At 32.5% G+C, this 20,994-nt stretch overlaps 1 protein-coding gene across 6 annotated transcripts in view; it reads left to right on the plus strand.

Moving 5' to 3' along the window:
* The window catches only part of LOC106672939, a 144,193-nt gene that overhangs the window by 64,348 nt on the left and 58,851 nt on the right, over positions 1-20,994 (plus strand). For 4 of the 6 annotated variants that reach the window (XM_014404777.2, XM_014404776.2, XM_014404775.2 and 1 more), the window contains exon 2: positions 2,204-2,242. The exons of the other annotated variants lie outside the window; for them this stretch is intronic. The gene's annotated coding sequence lies outside the window, so the exon portion shown is untranslated. The remainder of the gene's footprint in view (positions 1-2,203; positions 2,243-20,994) is intronic. 6 annotated transcript variants of the gene reach the window in all.

Below are 20,994 nucleotides of genomic sequence, written 5' to 3' on the forward strand. Positions count from 1 at the left end.
TCTCTTTCTCTCTGTCCCTCGCACACTCTCCTTCTCACTAGTCATTCACTCAGTCAATAGTCACTCCATCTAAAAATTTGGTCGCCCTATTGCTTGCTATAACTTAGATTTTTTCATCAAATCATTCCCTTTCGTTTGAGGAACTCGGTGTGTCATTATTAAATTATTTGGAATGTACAAAATCCGGACAATAAATCCGAAAGATTAGTTCGAATAATACATCACTATTTCAGCTTGGAAATAAATGTCACTCCACGTTTCGAAATTTGTACCGACTTAGGGTACTTTGAAGACCTCCAATGACGAAGAATCGCAACGGAACTCACATATATTAACGCTTAATCTCAAATTATAATTCAATCTGTCGGAATGGTACAAAATAGTCTATGTGTAGTCTGGCCCTTCAGATTTATGTCGGTACCATTTCCCTATCCTAATTAGCATGATTGAATAGAAAAGATTTCACGTTGGAACCGGTTTACTTAAAAAATCAGAATTAAACTGGGCTGTACAAATCTAAAATGCGTCTTCATTACTATTCACGGATTTGTATCGACTACCATCGGAGCCTAATGAGAAGTCGTGTGACGATGATCTGATTTCGAAAACAGAAAATCCTTCGCAACTGATTAAACCGTGCATTGATTATTACAATAATTTAATCCCGAACAAATGTCAATCATCATTCACGTTATTTTATAGTTCACTTGTTAGATGCGACAGAAAACAAAATCGGTTTTACATACATACTATTTACTGGTTGGTTCGTTCAGATTTTCATCATTAAATTATGTTAATGTGCTATATTTGTCAATGGCTTTAAGAAATTTTCATTTTTTGTTAATCTGTCTATGTGGTTACAAAGATCTTCCAACAACGTGTGTCCTTTTTGAAGATTATTAAGATTAATTTATCAATTCCAATTATAAAAATAAATTTAAAAAATAGAGCTGCCAAATATGGCAAACAAAAACCCACTCATGCACACATTATATAGGTAGATATGCTTTTATATATTATGTAAACATACTACCAGAGGCTACCAAAATGAGGACATTCAGATAGATTTCCGATAAATGAAATCGTTTCCCCCTACACATCGAGTCGACTTATTGAAAACATAAGAAAAGATAGTCATAAATGAACTTCTCAAATTGAGAGTTCTCATATTTAAATTTCAAAGTATCGTAAGGAAAAGCTTTGTTGACAGGATTGAACATTGTTTACCAACTAGGATTTAACTTTACTCAATGGAAAATCAAACCTGGCAATGTGTGGTGATTAGTGACGGTTAATCGATAATTATTCAGAAATCGTGAGATGCGGTCTGGTGTGATGTAGTTTCAGAAAAACATTTTCTTTATTGTGCCAACGTTTCGATCTTTATGGAGCCCTGAAGATGATCTCAATAAAGATCGAAACGTTGCCACGTTAAAGAAAATGTTTTTCTGAAACCTACATCACACCAGACGGCATCTCAAGATTTCTGAATAAACCTGGCAATTTTGAAATCGGCAAAGATAATGATTCAAAATTATATTTTTAAATCATTTCATAATGTTCATATTGTATATATTCATTAGAGTTCGTGGTCCGATTGACCGAATAACGTTTTTCAATTAATTAATCTTTATATAAGGTGTTGGTTGAGATAAAAAAGTTAGTGCCACGAGCGAGATTCGAACCCACGACCCTCGGCTAAATACACCGCTCACGATAGCTCAAATAGTAGAGCAACGGCGTATTTAGCCGAGTGTCGCGACTTCGAATCCCGCTTGTGGCACTGACTTTTTTATCTCAACCAATGCCTTATATAAAGATTAATTAATTGAAAAATTGTATTTATTTTTTAATGTTTTTATTATTAAGGCTACTTGGGTTATCGTTGTATTGTACGTTTTTATAAATTTAACGTTTCTCTTAGTATTTTGTATGTGTTAATATTTAATTTATCTTTTATAGTTAATTATTTGTTGTTTATGTAATAATGCAGTTCCATGTTTGGTGATGTTGACGATAATAACAAATGTGTTTAGTCGATTTAAACAACATTTAGATTAATATTTCCTAGTTGACGTCCGTTTGGTTAATGGCTGTCTTTCCCCATTTAAAATCCCACAAGAAACATTCCCAAAAATTTTCCAAGTGAAATTACTCGAACGTATACATATAAAGTGAACGACTAATAGAAATTTGGTTGCAGGTGTTATCTTTGGGAGTGACCGGTCGAGATGCTGCCTAGGTAAGCGCCAATGTCACAATTGCCCCTGTTAGTTTAATGTCCAGCAATTAGTTAGGAAAATTAGAGTGGACCACCGTGAATTTGTTAAACATGTTTAGATAGCCTCTCGGCTCCCCACTAATCACAGTGGCGACTGGCCATTATTTAATGATCGCCCGCTCTTGCCATAAATTACATGTTCCAGGCAACACGCAACCGTCAGCCCTTATTGCGAAACTTATATCTCACCTTCCTGGGTTTTTTTTTAGAAATTTGTAAAATCCGTTGCTATTTATGAAAAGATATTGCACATTCCAATAAGTAACAAGAAATAAACAATATGAAGTAGTTTTTGTACCATTCAGCAAGGAATAATTTTTTAAAATTTGATTTAAGACGCCAAACCTGACCAGGAAATACCTTGTAAAAAGGCAAACAAAAAATTTGGTTGGTCACCTTCAACAAATGACCAAAAGAATCATTTTAAGTTTGACACTGAGAACACGAGCTTGAAGTTTTTTTCTTTATTTTGGCGAATTTATTATTTTGGTTGGCTATTCGGTAGAATCGCAAATATTTTAAGTTAATTAGTGTCTGCAAATACTATCGTAATTAAATATTATAATATGGTTGTGATTTGTTATTAAATATCAAATTAATATTTATAAAAAAAATACTGAATTTGAAGTATCCTTACTATCAAAAGTGAAAATACATTTTTTCTCTTTTCATAAAAGTAAAGAAAGAAAAAGTACCATTCCCTATGTATGACCATATATACATAGGGACATTTGGAAAGCTTTTGACAAAAATTTAAATGGTAACCTAATTTCAAAAAACCACACAGGGCACCATTATCAAATCTGATTACAAAATAAAATATCACACACTTGAATTCACAAACACCAAAATTTACATAAAAATCACAACCATCAAAAGCTTGCAAAACGCAAAACACAGCCAAACATCACTCAATGCACACATAAATCTAACGAACAAAGATTAGTTAAAAACTCAACCGACTACATAATCAAATTTTACAATTAAATTAACACAATCAAAGACTTTCAAAACACAATAACCATATAATATAACCATTTAATATAACAAGCCTACATTCAGCGAGACAACGAAAGGACAATTTTTATCCAACAACATTTGTAATCCAATATCAAACATACTCGTAGAAGTATTATTATAAATCTGTAAGTACTTCCGCGAAATTACAGCAAAACACAACATGGCTTACATATACAGAAACTTAATGACACAACCATCATATTAGGGCTTCGTCCATATAAATCACATACTGACAGACGTGAAATTCTTACGCAAAAACACACAATTAAAAGTAAAACTAGATAACAATGATATAAATTTCTTTTCTATACCTAAAAAATCATAAAATCCGACAACAAATTAAAAAAACAGCGACAGATATCATACCGAATCAAATCACCCGACAAAAAAGAAAAAAAAGCCAGCATTAAAATACAAGACAGACTGAAAATAGTACCAAGAACCGAAAAATAAATAAGAAAACCATCTAAAATCAATGACCATTGCATGCAATAACGACACACAAACAGAAATGATAAAACAATAAGCAAATCTCCACACAAAACCAGACACTAAATGGACCACATTTACAAGCTAACATCCAAGCTATTCATCAAATTAGGAACAGCACTGGAGACGAAGAGAACAATAGGTAAGCCATTGGCAAAACTAAAACTCTTGATAAAAATGGCATAAACGTCATAAGATGAGAGTTGGAAGGCAAATATATCAGATAGAAAAGGCGAAAAATAAGAAAAACATATGAAAACAACATATAACATCATTTAGAAAAATGACGAAAAATCAAACTACGCGATTTGCCTTACAGAAAGTCATCAGGAAACCTTAACAATACAGACCTGCGTTCGTCTACCAAATGGCTTACAAAAAGGACAAAAAATTAACAAACTTGACAACTTGATAATATACTAATGTAGCATATTAAACACTAACAGACTCATATGCACTAAAATTAAAAAAAGTTCACATAAATCGTTTGCACCATTCAAAATACTAAATTGAAAAAGAGGCGATCACAACAATAAAAAACCCAGACATAATCCACCAAAAGCACCGACAAACAAAGACGCCTTCCACGCCTCGCGATCTTATACAATAGATTAAACTACATCGAAATTACACAGACACAACACTAAAAATGGCGAAATGCTGAAAGGCATATGTCAAACAGCTAGGATAGGCAGACCGGGATGAACGGTAACGCCCAAATTACCGTAACGAATTGTTTTATATAAAAAACTTGTATGCGATACAAAAATCATTATAAACCATTCATTTGTTAATTAGGAAAATTACTTGGTTTAGTCTGATCTGTTTATTCTATCAGAGTACCTTTTACGTCCAAACGCCTTGCTAACTTTACAAAGAAGGTTAATCATCGATGATTTACTGGTGCTGAGTATTAAGAAAACTGGATTTAGAAAACCTTACTTTGAGTATTTATTTAGGAAAAAATTTATATCCACAAATATTGAACAATTAAAATCAAATAAAAAATTAAAAATCTTGAAAAAATTAAAAGACTGAGCTCTCAATCATCTTAATTGAACTACTGTCTCGTTCTTCCACTTTCAGCCATAGTTTCTATTAAAACTATTAAACCTGTTTGCATAATGGCTGCTAATTAAATTATTATAGTTAGGCAAATTAAAGTTAATTTATTTGTTGTTAATTTAAATCAGACACAATAAGAACATTTTCTTGCGAAAATTACAAATATCAATTGTTTGATCTACGGGTTCAGAAGAAAATAAGTACTATACCAATTAATTATTCTTTTTATCTAAGGTTTTTGGTTGAGATGAAAAATTAGTCTCACGAGCGGGAACCCAACCAAAAGCCTTAGATAAATAATAATAATATTAATAATATATAATATTAATAAATGATAATAATAACTTAATAAAATAATATAAAAAGCCTTAGAATAAATAATTGGAATAATTATTATGGTCAATTATCATCATTAAGCCAATATGGATAAATACTATACTTGAATTGTGAAGCAATTTATTATTCTTTTAGGAAAAAAATTAAGAAGAAGAACTATTTGAGACTTGTTAAAGAGTCTTCCCTTTTTTAATTCTTGCAATTTGGGTTGAATTTGTCTGTATAGTTTCCATTTTATCATTTTTAACATGTCTCTTTCAGCGTGAAGAGATTTTCCACCTAGTTGGAAATAGGGTAGCTTGAAAAATTAACAGGCAATTAAACAAAGTGGGCCGACAGCGTCGATTTGGTGTTGATAGAGCTTGAAAAAAGATTAATTACTCTGTTGAGACTATGTTTTGCTTTCCTCATCGTCTGTCCCGAGGGCTGAATGATATATGATGCTTGGCAAGCGCCCCAAGTTGCAGCCGGTGCCAATCCCGCTCCCGTCCAGATACGGTGCGATACTCTTCGTCCATTAACAAAACAATTACCCGAAAACAATGGCTCCTTGACAAATAACTATCATCCGCCGGTTACAATAGCCCGGAGCTTTATTGTACATAATTAGACGAACAGGCTCAGACGTTGTACAATATAATCTGAACCGCCCGTAAGGCACTGCTTATACCTCCCACGTCTCACCTCCGATAACGTACGTTCCAGACAATCAGCTTGTTCCATTTAAACGAGATTTCATCCACTGATAGTGCACCATTGTGAAACATAATTCTATTCACTACAGATTTTCCCTATCTTATGTCGCAAGAACAATGAATCACGAATGTAATATAATTCCAAAATCATCAAATCTGAAATTCTCAATCTATCGTGGGAAATACACGTAAGAACGTGTAACTATTTCTATAAAGATATTTTAGAATCGATAACTACATGTTACTTGCTGGTTTTTTATTATTCCTTGTAACATTTACTATTATATTTGCTTTCAATTTTTTGTTTTATTTAACCAAAAAATTAATATCATGGAATACATAAAACAAATACCATATAGAAAAAATAATAAGAATTCATAGATTTCAAAAAAATTAAAAAACATCCATGATATTTTTGTTGTGTATCAATTAAAAAAAATTCGATAATAAAATATTTTAAACAAGAGCAGTTCGTAAACCCCTTCACAGTATAGGAAATCTAAGGCCTTGTACTATTACGTTTGCTGACATTTTTTCTATAGTATTTTTTCTATTACAAAAAATTAATGTCCTACAATATATCAAACATAAACTGAATTGCATATAGAAAAAATACATAACATTATAGAAGTTTTAAAAAATACGAAATTGATATTTTGTATTAATTGAAAGAATTGGATAGTAAAATATTTTATGGATGAGCAGTTTGAAATAACCATGGCAGTACGATACTTAAAATTTTGAATTTATACCTAGCCATGTACCATTATGTTTGCTGACATTTTTTACTATTTAACCAAAAAAATAATATCCTACAATATATCTAACATAAAACAAATTTCATATAGGAAAAATACATAACATTTTAGATTTTTTTTAATACCCACGAAATTGATGTTCTATATTAATTAAAATAATTGGATAGTAAAATATTTTATAGAAGAGCAGTTTGTAATAACAATGACGGTCCGATACTTGCAAATTTGAATTTATGCCTGGCCTTGTATATTTTATAAACTTTAAAAATTATCCATGATTTTGATGTTTTGTATCAATTAAAAGAATTCAATAATAAAATATTTTATACAAGAACAGGTTGTAAAAACCTTGACGATTTTTATACTTGGAATTTGAAATCCTAGCCTTGTCCTATTATATTTTCTCCCATTTTTTTATTTAATCCCAAAAATTTATATCATGCGTATATTAAACATAGTAAAAATTTCATATAGGGAATATACACAATATTTTATATATTAAAAAAATGTAAGCTTGATATTGATATTTTATAACAATTAAAATAATTCAATACTAAAATATTTTATTCAAGAGCAGGTAACAATTTTGAATCTTTACCTAGATTTACCGGGCTAATTTCTTTTATTATTTACTATTGTTCTGTTACTTTTTTTATGATTTACCGTAAATTATACTCTATTGGTTTTGTAAAAATTTATGAATTTTGTGCTTACATACAGTATATGCTATATACAGAATGTTTAATTTATTACTGAAAGTAATAACTACAAACATGAGATAATTAAACAGAAAATTTGTTTAATTAAGCTAATGAAGGTTATATTATTTTTTTATTTTAAATTTTAAATAAACTTTCCTATCATTATTCAAAACTTAATTTTTTTTATCTGACGAGGAAATATTTTTTAAAAAAAGTTTCTCAAAGTTTGCTTCAATATTCAATAAACTGCCGGCCTGCGCTTCATTTTGAAAGCTTATGTTTATTGAAATTGACAGTCGCCAGTAAATTGGTTTTATTAATTTTGTTTCAAAAAGACATTTTCTCTTTCATAATATTCAAAACTTTGAATCAAGAGGCACAATAGGATTAAGAGATTAGGTCGTTATTTCTGGATCTGGGAGGTAGACAGATCAGCACATCAGTGAAACGGGGCTCTCGAGGAAAGCCGGTTGATGGGTTTCAATAAACTTGTTTTAACATAAAACAAGTTATCCGGGACAAAAATTTACAAAAAAGAAAAGAAAAAGACAGCCGGTCCGAAATGTTGTTCTGAATAATCGTTCATATATGTCAAACCAGGTGGTCCCTTTGTCGTGTCTTCCACTTCCACGATGTTAAACTCAATTCACTGATTCATATTTATGTAAATGACCTTGCTAATGCGGGTACAATTACCTAGATATCGTCCATTATTAACAAGGTAAACAATGCAATTATGCTTTAATTTATGGACCGTTTGGAGTTGATTCTACCGACAGATCCTAACATTAAGACTGTTTAACCCGGACTCCTAATAATAACGGCCTTGGAAATTTGAACTTAAAAGAATGTTTTATTAACATTAATCAAATGTATTACATTGCTTTTTTTAAATGGGTGCAAATAATCAAAAATATAAACGCGAACTTACAGAATCTCTAAAAAGCAAGGATAAACAATGCCCTTCATGCTCTCATAAAATCAAATTGTACAAAGTATAAACCATTAATAAAAAGAGAGGGAGGGAGTGAGAATAGGGAATGAGAGAGAGTGAGAGTTTGAGAGAGGTTTACAGATTGTTAACTAAAAAATATATATAAAACTTATATACGTGTACAAACATATATACAAATATAGTGTCTAGTCACATTCACTCCTCCAGAGTACTCGATATTCCTCGGAGGGGGGGGGGGGTTCAGCCCACTAAATTCTAGCTAATAATTTATTTTTACCTCCAGACGTCTCTCAACTCAGAGTATTCGATATTCCTCCTATTAAGCAGCCCCTTCCTTTCACGCTAATAAATTACATTCATTCGAATAAATTAACATAGAAACGACAACTGATACAAACATAGAAGCCCGGTCACATTCATTCCCCTAGAGATTGATATTCCTCGGAGCGGGGTTAAGCAACCCCTTCCTTTCACGCTAATAAATTACATTCATTCGAATAAATTAACGTAGAAACAACAACTGATATAAACATAGAAGCCGGTCACATTCATTTCCTCAGAGAAATGATATACCTTGGAGCGGGGTTAAGCAACCCCTTCCTTTCACGCTAATAAATTACATTCATTCGAATAAATTAACATAGAAACAACAATCGATACTAACATTGAAGCCCAGACACATTCATTCCCCCAGAGAAATCATATTCCTAGGAGCGGAGTTAAGCAACCCTCTCCTTAATAATAAATAAATTAAAATGAACACTACACAGCTCACACAAACAGTATATAAATTTAAAAATCCCTATAGTCCTGAGGTATCGGAATAGCGATCTGCGCCCGAAGACTGCACAGGTCCGAATATATCCAAATATTACCTACAAACGTCAAGCCTTCAACAACTGAAAATGTGTTCGATCTTTATTTTATTCTCGCATAACCCGCACCGCGCGGTCACTTTTCGGCCAGTAGGTGTCCGTGAGTTATTCTTGTATGACCTATGCGAAGTCTTGTCAGCATGGCCTTTAAACTTAAAACTTAAAGTCTTTCACGTTCTCCCTGGACCTTTCTTAACCTGCCCACAGTTTGGCTACAGTTTCTATTTCTACGACTCCAGCGGTTTTTCCATTGTCCTTTTAATATAGTGGAAAATAGTTTTCAGGTTGGGAAGCGTCGTGGGAAATTCTGACGGCTTCCCTTTCTGTTTCTTCGTTCCCGTCTATCCCTGTGTGGCAGGTAACCCTTTATTAACCCTTACTTCTTACCCTTAAATCGATTTATTTATTAGAGGGCCTTCCGAGGCACTCTCCTGAGTTTTTGGGCCACACTGAGCGAATCAGTACATTAAAAAAAACAATACGGTTGATTTTTTGATCGTCAGCTAAAAGCAAGGGATATAGAGTTTAGTTTCGTCGAGTATACGCGAATTTTTAATTTATCCCTCCTTATCACTCGATTAACCCAATGTGTTCTAATGTTATTAATTTACACATATAAGAAGAAAGGCGTTATAAAAAGAAAAATTACTTACATTTGATACATAATTTATAAATACATATTTGATAAATCTAAGATTCATTGCGAAACTTTGTTATTTCAAAATTTTGCATATATTATATACATGCAACCGGATTTTTATTATAGAGCACATTATTTGTTTTTATAAGAAAACATTTATTTTTAAATGCGCCTTAATGCCTCTGGGATACCGATGGATTTTTAAATAATAAGAAAAAAATAATTTTAAAATATACGAGATGTTTGTAATAAATTTAAACGTACGCCAGAAGGAAATTACTTTAGTGAAAAGGAACGTTTTAGCACAATACACTCCCAACGTGGTTTTGAACTGACACCGCATATATTTTATTTTATGTACCGCCTTCTTTTGCTATGTGTGACAGCATCGTATTTTTCTCCCTTCTAACAAATTGAGCCGACGTCTGCACCACAATGTTGAAAAAGGTGACATCTCCGGACGGACTACAACATTGAATATTTCTCCGGCCCTTGTTTTATAAGGAATATTGCTTCTAAATCGTTTGAACGGAAAGTAGCTTTGCTTCGCTACTTTTCTTGTATTCGAATTTTATATTTATTTACTTTTTACAAAGTATCTTTTTAAATATCCCTATAAAAGTGGATTTTTTCTTCACGGGGGACACTGATATCAGGACCGTGTGGGTAGTAAAACGGTTAAAACCTCAAGAACATAATTCCAAACTTAGTGACATCTATAATAAAAATGCCAAACAAGGTTTCTAGTTGATTGATCTAAACGTAACACTAGAAAGCAACAAATCAAAAAATGACTTTTATCTCTAGGTTTTAAGATAAACCATATTTTATTTTTATTAGACTTTTATTAATATAATTTTTCAAGTATATATATTCAACAATACATAATAGGCAAATTTAAAAACCATTTTCATAAATCATTTCTTTATATTTCATACTTTCACGTTTTACGTACATTTCATAAAAGCAAGTAATTAGTATTTTTGTAATACCTAATCAATTACAAGTTCATCTTAATTCATTAATTCTTAATTCAAAACAGAAATCTAAAAGATAAAAATGACTTTTTGAAAAAAGCCTATAGCATAAATATAAAGATAAAAAAACAGACACTCGTATTTTGTTGTTTTATTTCAAACTTTATGTATTTTTATCGTTACATTAATTGCAAGATACCTATTTTAATGAAGACCAAATTAAATAAGATTAAAAAATTCATGTGCTTTAATAAAAATTATTTAATTATGAAGGTGTGAAAGAAAAATACCCAAAATACTGGCAAATCATTTAGTGTTAATTATAGTTTAATTAATCACTAAATGATACATATACAATATAATAATACATATTTTTGCAAATATGAAGTAATAAATTTTTAGACAAGGTTTTCTTTGCACTTGCACTATTTTTTTCGAAAGTCACAAAAAACTGTGATACATTTTTAACGATTCCACCAATCAAAAATAAACATTTCAGACGTTTAGGGACCGATAATCAACACATACGAGCATAAATTTAATCTCTTTAAATAAACTACTACTCGAGATTTATGGCTAATGCCGAAAGGTTAGACAAAATAACTCGAGATTTGGAGAGTTTTTGTTGATTTTATTCCTATTTTTCTCACTTACGTAGTTATAAACAACTTTAGTTATATATAGGCTCAAAAAAAGGAAATAAAGCTTTCTAATAATGATTATAATAACGTAGAAACATGATAAAATAAAAAAGAGTTATGAATGTTTAAGTGGAACATCGGACATTGGCAAGAAAAAATTTTCCTTAGCGGATCCAGCAAAAACATTAACTGCAATGAAAATTTATATTTAAAGTCTTTAAGCGAATTCGAAAACAAATTTTCTTCGGTTTTTTTTTATGAAACCTTTTGCATATCTGATCTCAATTCATTATAACATATTATTTTCGTATTCCTCGTGAAATTTTGCATCGACCCATATCCTTCATATACGTGCAGCAAAAAAAAAGTCAAATTAACTTTTATCGAAATTAAATTTCTTCCCTAAATTGACAGAACAGTAAATAATATTATTGCTAATATTATTGGTAATTTATTAGGCTGCATAATGAAATCAAGTTGACATTCCCACAAACATGAATTAGACTCGAAAGTATACTTTAAAAAATTCTTAAAATATCATTTTAGCGAACTAGTTGCTATAACTTCTGGTTAGGGATGGTTAGGGGGATAGAAAAAATAATTACAACATAAAAACCAAATTTAATCCATAAAAAGCACTGACCAAAAGGCTGCCGAACTTATAAAAACAGAGTACAACAATCACCCAGACTCAACACTAAAGATAGCGAAAAGGCAACTACGGAAACGTGTCAAACAGACCAACCAAGCGAGGACAAGCAGAGTAAAATGATCGTAACGACAAAATTACAGGATATCACCCCACACACCACATGGAGAAATCTCATAAAAAATATTGCATTTTTAAATTTTTACATTCCTTAAACTAGAACATAAATAATTATATTTTTATCGTTGATTTCCAATAGTAATTTTAAAATGTTGCCAAATAATTAATTCTGCAGACTCGTGAACATTATTTTTTTCAGCATTGACAAAAATAATTTCTGGAGATTTGAATTTTGAAAAATTGATTTTTCTTTTGTACCTTCTAGTGTTCTAATATTTTCTTTTACTGTCTGCTATTATATTTTAATCTTTATTTTAATATCTGGTAATGTCTGTGTTAGTAATTTTAAACACTATACAGGGTGTATCAACTTCTATAGTCAGTCCATTTAATTCGGAAACGATTAACTTTAGCAGACAATAGTCATATACAAATCCCAAGTTAATTTAGGCTAGGAATCACGTAGTGGTAACAGATGTAACACTACATAATGACACTTAACTTTATTATTTTAAATGAGAATCCCATATTTTTATTGTACAATTCGATTATAGAACTTATTTTATGCCACTTTTACTGAAAGTAAAATTTTTATTGGATCGACGATTTATGCCCGACGGAAGACGTATGGAGGGATATGCATGTTGAAAGAAAAATTAACAAAAAATTACCTTGGGATTTGTATAAGACCATTTTTTGCTAAAGTTAATCGTTTTCGAAATAAAGGAGGTGGGCCATCTTGTAACAATAAACATATCCCCTCACGCCTCTTCCGCGGTCATAACTCAAAAATGGTCGATCCTGTCAATATATGCCTTTCAGTAAAAGTGGCATAAAATAAGCTCTACAATTAAAGTGTTTCAATAATAGTATGTGATTCTGTTTTAAAATAACAAAGTTAGTGCCATTTACTAGCTAGATGAGAAAGTTATGTTAAATCTGCTACCACCACGCGAATCCTAGCCAAAATTAACTTGGGGTATGTATAAGACCAACTTTTGTTAAAGTTAATCTTTTCCGAATTAAATGGGTGGACTATAGAAGTTGATAAACCGTGTATATGTACATATCTATATCTCATTAGGTATTTTGTAAACACGAAATTGCATGTTCTCCATCAAACTTGAAATGGTACTTGTTAGGCAAGTTCTTTCCCGATGTTAATCATAATTTCGAGAAACCTGGCTAAATGTTTTAAAATTTTTAAAGACAGTATATTTAAATTAAGTGAAAGGTCGTCAACACGTTCCAAAAGCGTCTTTCCTTCAGGCATAATAAATCAAGCCCGTTTAGACAAATATGATAGATTTATTGACAGATTTTATTATATATTGCTATTTAAAATACCAACTAATATAATCTGTCACGTTAATAAAAATAAAAAAAAGATGGATACGGTTAGAAAGTTTTGTTTTGAGCTTCATTTAAACTTTCAATGTACTTATGATTAACATATTCTTATCGCAGAATTGCTATTTATGTTTGCTTATTTAAACTACAATGAAACTAATAAGATAAAACATTTTAAAAAAATTTTAAACAAAAAATGTTAAAACACGAGCGTTAGCTCAGATTGAAATGCGAAAGGTTATTGGACCCTCAGAAGATATTTTTCTTATCAGCCCGGTAAAGAAATGCTTACTAATATATCGTCGGGGCTATCGTTATGGCCGAATCCTTTTTACCTAAAAGGACGTTCGAGGAAATGATCTGGATCATTAGACGTATCTGTATAAAAGATATGCAAGCCTTCTTGGCCGCCGTGTCGTAAACATCGTTCAAATTTTGTGCACTTTCGGTTACGAAACAGGCACAACTTTTTTCGAAAATAAATATATCACTTTGTAAAAAATTCCTTTTAACCCGCGATATGAATGAAATTTATTAATTTATTTTTTTCCTTTAAGTAGCCTGTCTCATTGATAAGTGAGCTTGTTCAAGGCTTAACGACTCTATAAGAAACTATGCAAAAGGTACTTTGTCATTTGTCAACCGGGTTTGAAAACACTTGTTCCTTGTTTTAATCAACAAGTTTAATCCATGTTGAACCGGTACATGGTCACTTACTGGGTCTGTCTCCATTCGCGGGTTGTTGAGTTATTCAAACGCGTTTCGGTATTGCGCCATCTTCAGTGAGGAACTCGGTTGTCAGAGCTATTTTACATCTTATTCAGATTAAACATACAAGACCTAATCAGATGCTATAATCTACTCTATAATCCAAGATATCGACGAAACGCAGTCTGGAATGTAGAAATGTCCCATCCAAAATAGCCTGTCTTCACAGCTTTTCATCAAAAGCTTCCAAAAACTTGGAAAACATAACGATCTGGCAATATTGGTTGCAAAAGCACAAAAGAATTTTGGGCAATGAACCAACAGGCAGAAAATAGAAAAGACGGATAATCTGAGGATAAGTTCAAACAAATGATCCTATATTTTAGAATTGGTCCACACAAAACAAAAGGAGACACGGAACGATCTCTAGAGTTGCCATGGTTAAAGAAGAACCTTCACCAAAACTGGCAAACGCATTGCTACTGCTAGACAGGTTAAAACTCAGAGGAGTGGTGAGGTCTAGAGAAGTGACTGAGATCTGAGAAAACCCCTACACAACCTGGGTACATTAATTTTTTTTCCATTTGTACGTTATGTAATGAAGAGGTAGAAACTACACATATTATCTTCCAATACGAAGCAACTGTCCAATGAAGACTTAACTTAGGGTACCAAGAAGACCCGGAAAAAAGAATTGCAGCAATAACAGTCAATGTATTCATCCATCTATTATTCTTCTTACAAGAAGAATCAAGTCTGTTAGATCCTTTTTAAAAAGATAGTTCCTACTCACAGTAAGTTGTTTTGCAACGATCCGGATTTCGAGCCTTTTAGCTCATCACAGAAGGACTTCTACAACCACGTCTCTCGACATGAATTGCCGAAGTGAACCCGCTGATACCTCCGCCAACGAGGCGTTCCAATTAGCAGCTGATTTGTTTAATGCGCTCAATTTGAACGTGCGAAACGCGGAAATTGTAACACAAATAAATATTATACTAGTAAATACTTAATATTATTAAATTAAATAATAACAATAATAACAATTAAAATAATTAGTTTAATTATTTGGATGTTTGATATTATTTATGTATATATTTAAAATGGGAGGTAGATCAAAATCTGTTATATTATTAATGCATTTATCACCATGTTCAATTTTAAATTTTTAACTTCAAATTTCTCGCTCGATTCAAAAATTATAATTTTAAAATTGCAGAATTTTCCATATACCCCAAGTGAAGTCTTGGAGGAGCGTAAAACATGATGCCTTACTATCATACTATTTTAAGTTTCTTAATTACTATTAAAAACAGATTTCTTTTTTAACGTTACCGTATATTTGGCACGTTTCTAGATATATTTAGGACTTAAAACGGTCTCAATTTCAAGGAAAAAGAAAAGGTGCGGCCAGACAAGTTAAGATAACAATAGAGTCCTTGGCCCGCGGAAGAGAAGAAGGAATACTTTCGTGTCACTTAAGGGATTTTTAGAGGTTCACTGCAACTCGTTACTAAACCCACGCCGCCGTGTCCATCTAATATGGATCGAATTTTCGTATTTTGTTCTTACTAAAACTTAACTGAAAAAGAAAAAACAATAAACAGTCCCGTTGCTTGAATAAATCTGGACCTGTGTCTGCGAGAGAGTTATGAAATTAGGCGTGGACAGGACACAAGAGACTTGAATTAATCTGATTGTACTTCTTTTTCACAGCCGTCGGGACACTTAACAAATTCCCATTCTCTAACGAGCCTTAATTCTAACAACACCCGAACTGTAGGTATATGTATGGCTACATAAATAACACCGCTCTTACCGCCTGTAATGAATATCCGCGGGCTAGAAAAAGGGTTCTATCCGGCTCAGAACTGAGGCCGACTAAATTAACGTCTTGATTCGTCGTTTGTCCTTAACATCATTAATAGTTATAAAGTTTTACACACACACACTCACCCTTACGCTCTACCACTTAGTTTTTCGTCTATCCCATTTTACATGTCTTTCACCTCTCTTCCCCCTCTTCCCCACTCTCTCACACTCCATCACCCACAACCTTACACTCTATCACCTAGTTTCTCATCTATCCCATTTTACATTTCTTTCATCTCTCTCTCCTCTCTCTCTCTCACTCTCTCTCTCTCTCTCTCTCTCTCTACTCCTCTCTCTCTCTCTCACCCTCACACTCTATCATTTAGTTTCGCATCTATCCCATTTTACATTTCTTTAATCTCTCTTCCCCTCTCTCTCACCCTCTCTCTCTCGCTCCCTCTCAATCCCTCTCTCCTTCGCTTCCTCTCTCTTACCCACCCCCTCATCGAACTTTCGGAGATTGATATCTTCAAATTTCTATACTTATTCCATATTGTCGAAAATTTATTAAAATATGATAAAAATATTAAATAACTATAGTATGTTTTTGATATCTTGCCTTGTCGAATGGAATCGGTAAATCTGATAGATTATTAAAAATTGTAAAGATTTATAATTTAACAATATACCCTGCATGCACTTTTTTATTTGTCTCACACAATTTAGACTTGCCCTGAGGCCTTTATATTATATTGGGTTGTCCGGAAAATAATGCAGGATTTTAAGTTTTCATTAAAAAAAATCTATATAAAATATTCTGTTTACGTTTACAGGATTACTCATNATTTTGATTAAAGAACATTGCTTTAAAGTAACTAGTTTCTTTTTTTTTGTTTAATACCAAAATCCTGCATTATTTTCCGGACAACCCAATAGTTAATCAACGTAGCATTTCTATGTAACCAGTTGACTCCGTGAATTCCTTTAATTTTCGTTATTGTGCAAATGCATTAGTCTTTCCTTTCTCTCACACCTTTCTCTCTCTCTCTCTCTCTCTCTCTCTCTCTCTCTCTCTCTCTCTCTCCCCCCTCTCTCTCCTCTCTCCTCTCTCCTCTCCCTCACTCTCTCTCTTCCTCCCTCCGTCCCTCTCTCATTCGCACTTCCTTTCTCATTCTCTCCCCAACTTTTTATTATTTTTTATCTACTAAATTGTTTCCTGCATGAAAATAAATGGATTTGGTTAGAATAAGCACCGAAACGCAACGGAAATACAGGTCAAAGTTCGCTAAAGCAGTTTGGTTACTAAATAAAGCTATCATCATTCTCCGATGATGACATTATGCAGAAGACAATAGGGCCTGTCTTTCCTTTGAAGGTTAATCCCATTATAAAAGATAAGTTGCCCCTTGAGGTAGCCTGCTTAAAAACATTTTAAAACAACCACACCGAAATAAAAACAAAGAACTCTATTTTAAATTCTTGTTCGAATTTATGGTGTGCAAATCCCACTGATAGTATATTATATTTCATTGGAGTGTTTCTGAGAATGAATTGTATATAGGTAAAAATAAATGAGTTTTACATCTTAATTTGGTCGTTAATGGTCAGCCTATACCCGCTGAGTTTGTTTGTCGCATTCCGCCATTTTCAGTGTTGTGACTGGGTTATTTTAGAAATATTACACATTCAACACTAAAAAAATTATAAATTCACAAATTAACAACAGCTCACAGACAAAATTTACACGATTCTGTACATAATACAATTTAAAAAGGAAATTGACAGTCGACCGCAAAGACCAACCGGAACACTAAAACAACCCAGACTGCATCCACCGAAGACACCCACACGCAATGATAACGCCGACCCATTTGCCACTCCCTATTCATAAAAAGGGACTTGACTTCACAAAACTCACCCATACTCAAAAATGAAGATGGCAAAATGCCGAAACTTGTCAGATAGGCCAACATAGCGAGGAAAGGGAGACCAAAATGATCGATGGAGACGAAATTACAGGTTCATCAACCCGCAAACCACACTTAGAAATCACACCATTTTATATTTTTGTTAAAAAGTTAAAAGTAAATTAATTAAAGGAGTTAATTACAATTTTAATATTTAATATAAATTATTATTTTTATATGCAAATTTTAGTTGCAAGGTAAGCTTTATTCCTTCCTTAGTAACGAGTGAATTTTTATTCCTGTTGTTTCGTCATTTTGCAAAGATAAAAGTTGAATAAATTTATGATCATTAATTTTCATAAAGAGTAAATATCATTGCCAGGTAAGAAATTAAATATTACCCCGTGTCTGTTTTATGCGTAATTCAAGCTGTGAATTGCGGCAGTAAAAAACGTCGAAATGCATACAGAATTAACAGGTTGTTCCATATTTCATCTCTTCACAAATAACTTCACTCGAATTTATTTAATTGGATCTTGAAGCGTACATACCCTTTTGATAAACATGAGGTGGACTCATTTATTGGCCGAACCAAAAGGCTTGAATTTATTTCTGCAAAAATAAAAAGTCTCAGTTTGTTTGCACATTATGTACATCATAACAATCATTTATAATGCAATAAAAGTTCATATATTTTTGCCAGCACTACAATAAAAAATTTTACTTCATAACATTTAACTATAGGAAAAGTTATTTAAAAAATAAATTGGAATTGCAAAAAGGCCATCATTTTTCTCCATTTTATGTTACATTATAGATTAAACCGACAAATGAGAACAAGCAGGCACAACGATGAACAGTATCAATTTTTATTTTGCTGTATGATGGTTGACTATAATCAGTTGTCTCCTTATTCCTGACAAAATACCATAAAGATAATCAGGCCCAGATAAGTAAAATATCCACTATATTGTCGTACTTGACCAAAATCCGAAAGGATCGATGGACAATATCACTTTTTGTCTGGATCAATCTAATCAGAAACAGAAAGAACAGACGTATCAATTAATGGTTTTGGTTTAATATCAGTTTTTGTGACCACAAACCGTAAGGATAGTTGGATCCAGAGGTGGACAAAATCAACTTTTTTTGCTGTACTTGACCAAAACCAGCGAGAATATCCGAACCGATTGATGCCAATATCAGTTATTTTTGTGCCAAACCAAAAACTACATGGATGATCGGGCCCAGAGATGGGCAATATAATTTATTCTTTAGATGAGCCTAACCAAACGACGAGATAAGCAATATCATGTATTGTACCAAAATCAGCAAAGATGGTTGAACTCAGAGAAGAACAATATAATAGTCCTTATTCCTGCCTTCATTTTGATTTTCTTGGCCGAATTCTTCGAATAATCAAGAAAAAATATCAGTTTTTGTTTCGTTGTACCTGGCCACTGACAATGATAATCGAAGCCAGAGATTGACAATATCAGTTTTTGTCTTGCTGTACATAAAAAGTAATTCCACGGCATCCGCTGGAACTATTAATAGGAAATTTTAAATAAAATTTGAAAAAAGGGATTGCCATCACATGGGTGCGCCGGTGGACGAGAGAAACGTAATATTAAATTACCGGTAGAGTTATGATGAGGGACATATAACAGTTCCCAACCAGTTCTGGAGCAAGTTCCTTCGACTCTTTTCAACGTCTTCCCAACCCCGATCCCGGACCTACTCCATATTTTAAGAGACAATGAGACAATTCTACATGAGACATATTATTTTTAATATTTACTTGGCTTAATTTAAACACCAAGTAAGTGTGGTTTTAATTAAAATGAAAAATTTTGAGAAATCGGTGGATGGTAATTTGAATTGTAATATATTTAAAATAACTTCGCAATCCTGTAGAAAAGCGTTGCCTTGCTGTACTAGTTAAATTTATTGTTTAATGACAGTCAATTTAATTCTTAATTTATATCAATAAAAAATGGCAAGCTTAAAGAAATATAGTTCCATAATTTATATACTGTAAGATTTATCCATGTTGTCTGCTAGGGTGGTGAACCTGACGATAGTTCCTGTTCATTTTGTTCTGCCTTTCATGACTGGCTTGACAGACCAAACTGATTAGCGACGTCCAAATACCTTTATTTTTACTTGAACCATTTATGAGTATATTTAACCATTTTAAATTTTCAATACTAATCAATAAGTTTATACATTCATATCATTGATGACAAACATCGCAGCGACTTGATCCTTATTTTATATTGTTTGACAAATTATAATACAAAAAAAAAAATGAGTTGACCTAGAGCATCGAAATATAATCTGTAGTGCTACCTCCCTGATTTAATTATTTAATGGTTATTTTCGTTATTTCTTGTAGATGTCCGAAATTTCAATGCTATGATTCTTAAATTTCGGTTAAAAGTGTGAAATAAGCCAGGTGTGAGGGAAAACATGAGTATATTATCTGAAATTGAGGTAATAATGTGGGAATATATAGCAAACAGAGAGGGAGAGGGAGAGAGAGAGAAAGAGAGGGAGAAAGAAAGGGAGAGTGAGAGAGAGAGAAAGAGAGAAAGAGAGGGAGAAAGAAAGGGAGAGTGAGAGAGAGAGAAAGAGAGAGAGAGAGAGAGAGAGAGATGATAGGCGTTTTATTTATCAATCACTCAAGATTAGGTCTCAAAGACCATTCTAACATCTAACGTGAAGTTCAATAATTACCAAGTTTACTTTACTTCTAATTCATAAACATTAATTATTTCTGTTAACCTGGGAACGGGGGGGTTCGAGAGGGAGAGGGTGAGGGAGAGAGAGAAAGAGAGAGAGAGAGTGTGTGTGAGAGAAATATTATGTCCTGGGAGCATGTTCCTTAAGGACAATAATAACAACAAATACAAATATATAAACAGCACTCTGAGGGATAGAACAATCATTTGGTAATATAATACATAGTGAAATGGTAGACGAATATAAATATGTACACGGTGGCCCCAATCG

This window comes from Cimex lectularius, unplaced genomic scaffold, assembly GCF_000648675.2.
Source record: "Cimex lectularius strain Harlan isolate CLEC.00 unplaced genomic scaffold, Clec_2.1 scaffold48, whole genome shotgun sequence".
Taxonomy (NCBI): Eukaryota; Metazoa; Arthropoda; class Insecta; order Hemiptera; family Cimicidae; genus Cimex; species Cimex lectularius.